Source organism: Balaenoptera borealis (genome assembly GCF_965194805.1).
Source record: "Balaenoptera borealis genome assembly, chromosome: 1".
Taxonomy (NCBI): Eukaryota; Metazoa; Chordata; class Mammalia; order Artiodactyla; family Balaenopteridae; genus Balaenoptera; species Balaenoptera borealis.
The window spans coordinates 71,179,071-71,188,851 of NC_138860.1; the positions used below are offsets into that span (position 1 = coordinate 71,179,071).

The window sequence follows — 9,781 nt, forward strand, 5'->3', positions numbered from 1 at the left end:
TTCCAGGAGAACTGCGCGATCCTCGGGGAGCTGGTAAGGCTGCAGGCTCAGAAGTCCCGCCTGCTGGGATTCAGCACGCGTGCCGACTCTGTGCTGGAGATGAACATGGCCAAGACCAGCCAGGTGGTGGCCACTTTCCTAGGTAACCCCGCCTCCCCGAGTCCCAGTGGGGACGGGGGTCAGGTGGACCTTGACTGGACGTGGTGCTGCCTGAGACCCCACTGTGTCAGCCCTTGGGGGTCGCCTTCCCCAACCCTTCATTCTGCCTCGAGGGGCGTGGGGTGGGGGGCGGCTGGGCGGCTGCCACAGGGACATAGCTGAGCCTCTCCCCTCCGCCCGCAGATGAGCTGGCCCAGAAGCTGAAGCCCCTCGGGGAGCAGGAGCGGCCCTGATCCTGGAGCTAAAGAAGGCTGAGTGCCAGAGGCGGGGCCTGCACTTTGATGGGCCCATCAACGTCTAGGACCTGCGCTACTACATGAACCAGGGGGAGGAGACGCGTTACCACGTGGACCAGTACCTGCTCAATGAGTCCTTCCCCATGCAGGTGGTCACGCGCGGGCGGCTGGGCATCTCCCAGGAGCTGCTGGGGCTGACCTTCGACCTGGAGGAAGGCGCCAACATGCGTCACGAAGATGAAGATGTGAGGCTCTACACGGTCCGGGACGTGGCCTCGGGCAAGGTCATCCATCAGCAAGTTCTACCTGGACCTCTACCCTCGGTGCATGCGTGGGGGAACCTGTCGGCCGTGGGCCGGGGCTCCTCTGTGGTAGCGGGGCCTCACCCGCGTCCCTCCCCAGGGAAGGGAAGTCCGGGCACATGGCCTGCTTTGGCCTGCAGCCGGGCTGCCTGCAGCAGGACGGGAGGCGCCAGATTGCCATCGCGGCCATGGTGGCCAACTTCACCAAGCCTACGCCCAACCCGCCCTCCCTGTTGCAGCATGATGAGCTGGAGACCTACTTCCATGAGTTCTGGCAAGCGATGCACCAGCTCCGCTCCCAGGAGGGTGCGGGCGAGGGGCTGAAGGCAGGGGGCGGGGAGGGCCCGGGCTCTCCCGTGGTCCTCAGGCAGGCCCTCGCCACGGGATTCTTCCGCTGATGTCACCCCGCACGAGGAGACGCCCTCGGTGTCAGTTTCCATCATCAAACCCCACGCACTGGGCGCGTAAACAACGGAAGTGGATGTCCTCGAGACTCTGGAGGCTGGAAGTCCCAGATCAAGGAGTCAGGACTGGTTCCCTGCATGTTAAATACAGGTATTCAAGAGTTGCCTTTAAAAAAGACAAAATAGAAGAAAGGAACGTTGCATGCAAGGCTGGTGAGTGATGAGTGATGAGAACCAGAGGTTAGGCTCTGGGGCCGGGAGCACCACGCCCTGTGAGGCCCTGGGGCTGCTGCCAGTCTCGGTGGAGGCTCAGCAAGTCCCAGTGACTTCCCAATGTGGGGGGGGGTCCCCAGATGAGCGTCTGGGCCCAGGACCCAGTGCTCGTTCAGTCTTCCTGCAGTCAGCCCTTCGTCCTGAGAGCGATGCTCTCACAGACTGCAACCGGAGCGCGTGGGGACACTTTACTGAGCTGTGCAGCCGTCACTACTGCCCTGTTCTGGAACATTTCCCTCACCCCAAAAAGGTCCCTCACGCCCTTAGTTATCATTCCCTCCCCTCCCCTGTCCCTGACAACCAGGAACCCACTCTGACTCTGTGGATCTACCTGTTCTGGACGTTTCCCCTCAGTGGGGTCACACCCTGTGTGTCCTTCTGTGTCTGACTTCTCTCGCTGAGCACCGTGTTCTCACGGTGCATCCACGTGGCAGCGAGTGGCAGGGCTTCACACCTTTGCGTGGTCGAGGGCCGGAAAAAAGACAAACGAAAAGAAGGGCACGTTGCCTGCGACTCTGGTGACAGCCGGGGATGAGAACCAGAGGGTAGGCTCTGGGGCCGGGAGCGCCGCGCCCTGTGAAGCCCTGGCGCTGCTGCCAGTCTCGGCGGGGCACGAGCAGCGCCGTCCCCCAGGAGCTGCTGGACAAGCTCATCAAGTCCCGGCTGGCCAACCCCCGTGCGGCCGGGCCGAGGGAAAGGAAAGGGGCTCCCGGACCGCCCGGCTGGAAAGCGCGGCCTGGACACAGTGCCAGCGCCCCCGTCTCCTTCCTCCCGCCCTCCAGGCCTCTTCAACCTGCGCCAGATCGTCCTGGCCAAGGTGGACCAGGCCCTGCACACGCAGACGCCCTCGGACCCGGCCTAGGACAATGCCCGCCTCTGCCAGGAGATCCTCGGGGTCCCAGCCACGCCAGGTAGCCAAGCGCACGCCGGGCCCACCTTAGCGGTCGGTTGGCGGCTACTGCCCAGGTCAAGAGGATCCTCTGGTGGTGTGTGAAGGGGGACCGACTGACGGGCTCTGGTCGAGGCTCGCTGACCTCTGGCCTCTTCCTGCCTGGGTTCCTGGGCTGGTCCCTCCAGCTGTGGCCCGCGGAGTCCGAGGGTGGGCTGGGCGTATCTGCACGTGCTTTCTGGAGAGCCTGGAAGAGGCAGGAGAGGGCTTCATACCCTGGACGGAACGCGTCGACGAGGTTTGCCCGAGCGTGTCGGTGCGGAGACGCAGTTCACTCCCTCGTGAGCGCTTTAACCCGCGCTCTCCCCGTGCTGGAGGGCGAGCCCTGACTCATCCCTCGGAGCCTCGGGCAGCTGTCCCTGTAAGAGGCTTAGGGGTGAACCCTCGTGAGCTTCAGCAGAAAGTCGGCAAAGATTGATTTGTGTCCCTCCACTGAGTTGCCCGCAAGGTCCCCGTTTTCTAGAAGTGTTGGGCCAATACTCCCTCTAGTGGCAGGGGACTCAGACAGGGCTGCTTTGAGGCCCCAAGCTCTGGGCTCTGGGGAAGGGGCACGGAGCGGCCAGGGGGCCGGGCAGGAGCCTCTCCGCATGTGTCCCAGGGACCCACCTGCCTGCGACCTTCGGCCACCTGGCAGGAAGCTACGACGCCCAGTCCTATGGCTACCTGTGCAGCGAGGTGTACTCCGCGGACACGGTCCACACACTCGTTTCAAGCAGGAGGGCGTCCTGAGTGGCAAGGTGAGAGGCCGGCCTGCCGTGCAGACCAACACGGAGGTCCTTGGCCTGGGCCTAGATGCTTGTGCCGCCCGCCTGGGCCTGCCAGGCTCTGAGGGCCCTGCCCAGAACCCCCTGCTCCCCTGCCCTTTGTTGAGTCACAGCAGAGGTGGCCACACCCACACCCTCCGTGAAGGGGGTGCTCCACCCTCCTGCAGCCCCGCCCCCTCTCCTCAGGTTGCCATGGACTACAGAAGCTGCATTCTGAGGCCAGGGGGCTCCGAGGATGCCAAGGGCATGGTGAAGCTCTTCCTGGGTTGTGACCCCATGCAGGACGCCTTCCTCCTGAGCAAAGGGCTGCAGGTTGAGGGCTGCAAGCCGCCGGCCTGCTGACGGCACGGGGTTTTGCCCCCCCAGGCGGGCCGGGTGCCTTAGCGCCCCGTCGGGGCGGGGGAGGGGCCGTGTGTCCTCCCAGCCCCCGAGTCCCCGGCGGCCGGCCTAGGCCAAAAGTCTCCACCTGGAAGTGTCTGGAAAGCCTGGCATCAAGGCTCCCCCTTGTTGCACTAATGCAATCCCTTCCTGGGGAGCTTTCCTGGTAACAAAACGGTTCTTTGAAAACGCAGCCATTAATAAAAAAGACTCTACTCCTGGTCTCTGCCTGCCGTCCCTTCCACCACAGGAGTGGCATGGGGGCCGTCACACTGGGGGGGGTTCTGACCTTGGTCGGGGATCAGCCCTGGGGCCGTGGTGACGCGTCTGGGTCACTGGGAGACGGCTGAGCTGTGGGGTGAGTTCAGACGGGGATGGTGCCCCGCACCCCGACCGGGCAGGCTCTCCAGTGAGGGGGTGTCAGTTTCCTGCCGGCCTCTCGCCCGTCTCTGTTTGGCATCTCGGGGGCTGTGACTGGCTGGAGCTGGTTCTGGCGGTGGGCACAGCTGCGGGAAGCCCGGCTGTGGCTGTCCCTGTCCCCGTGTCCTGTCCTCCTGCTCACGGCCGGCCGGCTGGCTCCCTCTGGTCATCGGCAGCTGCTGAAGTCTGGACCACAGCAAGGGGCCGCCTTCCTGGGTCCTAGCAATTCTTCCCAAAGGCCTTAGGGATGTGTTTTGGTGGCAGTAGGAATTCAGAGAGGGTGCTGCACCACTGGAGCGGTAGGGTGGCTCTGGACCGTCCCGTGTGTCCTTCCCTGGCCTTTGAGCTCCTTGGGAGCCCTGCCTCCACAAAGGACGCCAGGCAGCAGAACGAGGGCGCGGGCGGCGCCCCGACCTTCTCCCCGTGGCCCAGGCGGGCAGGCCGTGCCACGCTCTGTCCTCTCCTCAGCCTGCCCGCCCGTTCTGTTGTTATTTTACCGAAGAGGACACAGACATTCAGAGAGGCTAGGGTCCATGCCTGAGGTCTCATATCCAGTAAGTGTCAGAGCCGGGGTTTGAACCCAGACAGCCTGTCCCGGAGACCGCGCCCTAACCTCTACACAAACCACCTCCTGGTTCCCTTTATTAGCACAAGACTCATTTCCCTGACAAGCCCAGGCCCCATAAAGGCAACCCTGCCTCCCCCACGTGACCAGCCCTTGCCAACTACTCACCCCAGTGGCAGAGGGACGAGCCACACAGGGGACCCGCCCATCTTGGCCATGGGGACACAGACACCCACTCACACCCAGAAGGACCTCCTCTTTACCTTAGGCCACACGCCCATGCCGAAGGAGCTGCTGTCTGCCAGCTGGTGCAGGTACAGTTCTGTCCTGGAAACAGAGAAGGGACCAGAAGTAAGGGAGGACCCACCCACACCAGTGGCCTGGCAGGGCAGGTGGGCATCATGGCACGGGGCTCCACAGAGTGCCCCAGGTGGCCCCGGGGTCTGCCTCAGGCCCTGGCCCTGCCTCCCGAATATTCCTCACTTGCTGCCCTCAATGGGCCCTTCTTAAGTGAAGGCCTTCCAGAAGCTTCCTTACTCCTCAGTTACCCTGCTCTGAAAACTGGGAGTTTCCTCCCTAATCTGCCCTCTCTCCAAAGGGTAAGGTGCCCCTCTGGCCTTAGCCAGGAGGCTCAGGACAGGTTGGGCCTGCCCTTCAGACGGGGGTGGAAGGCAGGAGACAAATGATGGGGGACGCAGAGGCAAATTGAAAATTATCACCCCTCGCCTGGGGTGAGCACTCCCTGGAGCTTCACTAGATAGAACCTTACTCATTCGTTCAACAGATGAGGAAACCAAGGCTCAGAGACAGGGAGCCACATGTCCAAGAATTCCCAGGAGTCAGCGAGGGGCAGAGATGACTCCCTGGGCCACCTCCCCCAGAAGGCCCTCCCAGATGAGTCTTGTGGCTTCTCTGCTGTTCCACCTGGTGCCTCCTCGCCCTGAGCTACCTCAGGTGCACCCAAGGCTCTCACAGAGTTTAGGAGCTTCTGGAAGATTTGGGGTCTGCTGTTCCTTGCCCACCTCCCACGCTGCTGTCAGAACCTGTACCAAAATGTCACCGTCACAGCAGACATCCACCACCACCCCCCAGCGTGTATAAAGAGCCATATGTGAATTATCTCACTTAATCCTGTAAGGTCAGCAGTCAAGGTACTATTTCCACTTTACAGAGGAAGAAACGGAGGTTCAGAGCAGGTGACACCTGGCCAGGTTCACCCAGCCCAGGAGCAGTACCAGGCAGCAAGAATCAGAGGCCAGATTCCTAACCACTGGGCTCCACTGCCTCTCACCTCTGGGCAGAGGCAGGGCTGGGGCCCTGGAGAGCGGAGGCCCTTTGTCTCACTGCCCTCGGCTGTCCCTGCTCAGCCCAGTCGCTCACCTGAGAGCCAGGTCCAATCCGGATAGCATCTGGGAGAAAACCTCGAAACTGCCTTCCCCTTCCAGCTGCCGGGCCACGTGGCTCTTCTCCAACAGCATCGTCTGCCAGGGGAGAGGACAGGCGCCGGTCAGCACGAGGCCCCGCTAGGCTGCCCGCACACCCCCACCAACCCCCAGGCCCACTCTTCGAGGCAGCACCTCAGGCCCCAACTTGGCTGGACGCCTCCAAATCAAAACGTGCCAGGCCTTTGTCTCACTGATTCAGCGTCCACGCAGGCAATCAACGAATGCAACGGGCTCATTCCGATGAAGGAATCCAAGGGTACTAACAATTAACCCAGAGCCGCCCTCCAACACACTCTTATGCAACCGAAGCCCTTAATAACTTGACCCACATGGTGATGCACGGTAGACTTTCAGGGCCGGGACAGAAAGGGATTTATCGTGCACCAGCGAGTCTGGGTATTCTCCTAGCTCCGCATACAAACAACCCTTCTCATAACCTAATCCTGTTTTCTGTTCAAACAGAATGTTGGCGGGGGCGGGGGGGGGGGGGGAAGGGGAGGAGCCAGGTGATTTCAGAGAGAGGAACAAACAGGCCATGTGCCTGTCACACACGGGCTGCCGCAGAAGGCCAGCGAGCGCCTGTTTAATTTCAGCTTACGCTTTTAAGACCCAGCTAATGAGCGGCTGAATTATGTATCTACTCATGAATATTTCATCCCTGTGATACTCCGAGGCACAGACGAGCTGGCCTGCTCCGGGAGGAGATGTCTGGGCACTGAGTGAGGTGGGGAGGAGCTGGCCTTGGCCTGGGGAGCGATGACCATTTAGACACATTCCAGGGTCCCAGCTGGAGGCGTGGGCCCTGCTGAGTGGGGCTGAGGCTACTGCAGCCCCAAAGAGCCCCCTCTCCCTCCCATCCAGAGGCCTCACCTGGAGCTGGGCGGCCGTGACTCGGCCTGTGGCGTTCAAGTCCAGTGACATCACCATGGAGCACCGGGTGGCACGGCGGCTGTGGCCGGTGAACACGGAGCCAAAGGCCCGGAGGACAGTGAAGGTGGCTCGAATCTTCTCCACTGGTGGGGCACAGACAGGGCATCACCCGTGGCCCGGGTGCTGCCACCCCCACCTCTCACAGGACCCCATTCTGGCCCCAGGCCCCAGCAGGGGCCCCTCCACTCCCCCAACTCAGCTCTAAGCCACACCTCTTCCGCTGCTGGGCTGGCCCTGTGCTGCAAGCAGGGGCGCGGGGTGAGCAAGAGTGAGCCCAGAAGGGGAGATACACACACCTAGGATTGGTACGATCTGAGTGACAAGGGCTGCCCTAGGGCCTCCTGGGCCTGGTGGAGTCTAGGAGGAGGGCAGAGCATTAACATTCTTGGACCTGCTGTCGGGGAACGCCCATCACAGCCAGCTCAAAAAGCCCAGCAGTCCCAAGCTTTTTAACATAACTATTTAACAAGCACCCACTATGTGCTAGGCACCTGGATACAGCCTAGCCTGACTCCCACTCCCCCAACACACACTTTCAGCAGATCTACATTCTGGGAGGGCCTCTCCTTGCTGTATCCCCAGCTCCTCACAGGGCTCTAACCTGGGCCAGGTGCAGAACAGGTGATCAATAAAGCATTGGAATAAGCCCAGTGGAGAAGCAGGATAGTACAATGGTTAAACAAGCTTGAATATGGCCTCTCCCCGTTGTTAGTCACCTGATTTGGAGCGAATAAATTAACCTCCCTGTGCCTCAGATACCCCATCTATAAGATGGGGGTAATAATAGTACTTACTTACCTCATGTGGTTGCCACAAAGACTAAAAGATTTAATAATGTAAAGTGCTCAGAACATGCTCCAAATGTGGTGGTGTTAGTATTGTTTGTTATTATTAGAAAAGCAATACTGCCTGGGCCATATATTCTCAGCAGGGGGAATACTGCCCCCAAGAGGGCAGAAACTGATTCTTGAGGATGGGGGCAGTTTTCCTTTCTTATGTATAGAATAGAGCACAGATACACACACACACACACACACATGTCTGTGTGTGTCTGTATATATATACACACATACACACACACTGCATAAACAAATATATGGTGAATCTATGGCATTAACTTTTCACGGTGGGAGACGATTAGGAGAAAGAACAACTAAAAAGGCTCCTCAGAGGGGCAACAATACATTGAGGACACTGGCCCAGGGGTAACAGCTCTGGAGCCAAACTGTCTGTGTTTGAATCTCGGTGCTAGGATGTATGAGCTGTGTGGCCTTGGGCAAGCTGGTTAACCTCCCTGCGTTTTAATGGCCTCATCTATAAAATTCAAATAATAATAATGTCTACCTTATAGGGATGTTTTAAATAATAAATAAGTTAACCTGCTTGGAATAGAGCCTGGCGCGTAAGTCCTCAGCAAGCATTTACCACGATCCCCATCAATATTGTAATTATTATCACCAACTGACACTATTTTTTATTGAAGTATAGTTGATTTACAATGTTGAAACTCTTTCTTTAATGCCCAGCTCAAACATCATTTCCTCAAGGAAGCCCCCGGCCCCTTCTCTGTGCTCCCTCCGCCTCTCCCCTCCCCAGCTCGGCCAGCAAGCGGTGCAGAGCACTGGAGTCTGGCACAGATGAGCAGCTGAGTCTCCCTTCCGGCTGTCAGTGCCTCCTTGTCTTTGTTTTTACTTATCGGGTCCTCTGCACAGTCCAGTGGGCTGTGCGCTGCACAAGGACACCACACCTAAGGGCACAGCATTTATATCAGATAGCCATAGGCCTGTATACTTATTAGGATGATGGCCCAGAACGTGGTGGTCAAGTGTTTGGTTCTAACAATGTCAATGCGTGACGACGGTTCCACATGTGGCAGTGAGTGTCTTAGGCAAGGAGTACCTGTTTCTAATTCACACAAAAGTACCCAACAGACTAGGGGTGGCCCTGCCCAGAAGCCAGCACAGGGTCTGCACACAGGTGCTCAGTGAACGCTAGCTGAGCAGATATAAGAAAGAGCCGCCCAGCACCCCCTCTGACTCTCCCTTCCCTTCCCCCACGCCACCGCCCCCACCACGTCCCAGCTGCACGTCACCTGGAGACCACTGTACCTGAGACCCTGCCATCCACACTGCCTGCCATCCCCACCAGGTGCTCCAGGACCTGCTCGCAGCAGGTGGTCTTGCCAGCACCGCTCTGGCCCAGGGCCACGATGCTCTGGTCCCTCTGCTGGCTCAGCAGAGCCCAGTACGCCCGCTGGGCCAGGGAGCCAACGTGGGCGGGTAGGCCATCCCAGCAGCTCCTGGGCACCTGCAGGAAGAGCGCCGGCATCAGCCTTCCCACCCGGCCGGGGCCCAGGGAGCACTCCACAATGCTCCAACCCGGCCTCAAGCCCAGATCCACGTCCATGCCTCCCATCCTACTCCAGCCTTGTCAGAGACGTCGTGCATTTTTCTGGGGAGAGCCCAGCCTGGAGATCTAGTCCTGCCACTGGCTCGCTGTGAGTCCTTGGGCAGCCTTGGACCCTGCTCTGAGCCTGGCCTCTTCTTCAGCCAATGAGAGGCTTGAACTAAAGCTGCATTAGCTCATGGGGCTCATCTCACTTGCTACACAAAGGACTGGATCGTACCTGTCTGAAATGAAGCAGGTGGATAAAATGGCTCAATTGATGAGTGACGTCTGCCATGGAAACAGAATGGGGCATGGGGGAATTGGCGGTACGTGTGCTATGTATTTGCTATAACAGATTTAGATACCGGAAGCCCCTTTGACTTCATTCATTCATCCATCCATACATTCATTCACTCAGTAAAAAAAAAAAAAATTCATTGAGTGTCTACTACATAGCAGGCACTAACCCAGGCACTGGGGGCACAACACTACTCAAGGCGAATAAAGGAAATCTCTGCCAACCGTGAGGAGATATCATTATACACCTATTAAGATGGCTAAAAAACCG

The 9,781-nt window shown here is 59.1% G+C and overlaps 1 long non-coding RNA gene and 1 pseudogene across 2 annotated transcripts; one reads left to right on the forward strand and one right to left on the reverse strand.

Annotated features, from left to right (window-relative positions):
- On the forward strand, positions 1–3,429 carry LOC309618111 (thimet oligopeptidase-like; annotated as a pseudogene). The gene is made up of 7 exons: positions 1–142; positions 343–718; positions 798–993; positions 1,999–2,050; positions 2,157–2,285; positions 2,922–3,060; positions 3,274–3,429. The product of its transcript is annotated as a thimet oligopeptidase-like (transcript).
- A 2,451-nt stretch (positions 3,430–5,880) lies between these two features.
- Positions 5,881–9,049, reverse strand: LOC309629653. The gene is made up of 3 exons (XR_014245174.1): positions 8,934–9,049; positions 6,766–6,908; positions 5,881–5,931 (listed from the first exon to the last, which is right to left on the reverse strand). It is a non-coding gene; the product is annotated as an uncharacterized lncRNA (long non-coding RNA).
- Between the last annotated feature and the right edge of the window lie 732 nt (positions 9,050–9,781).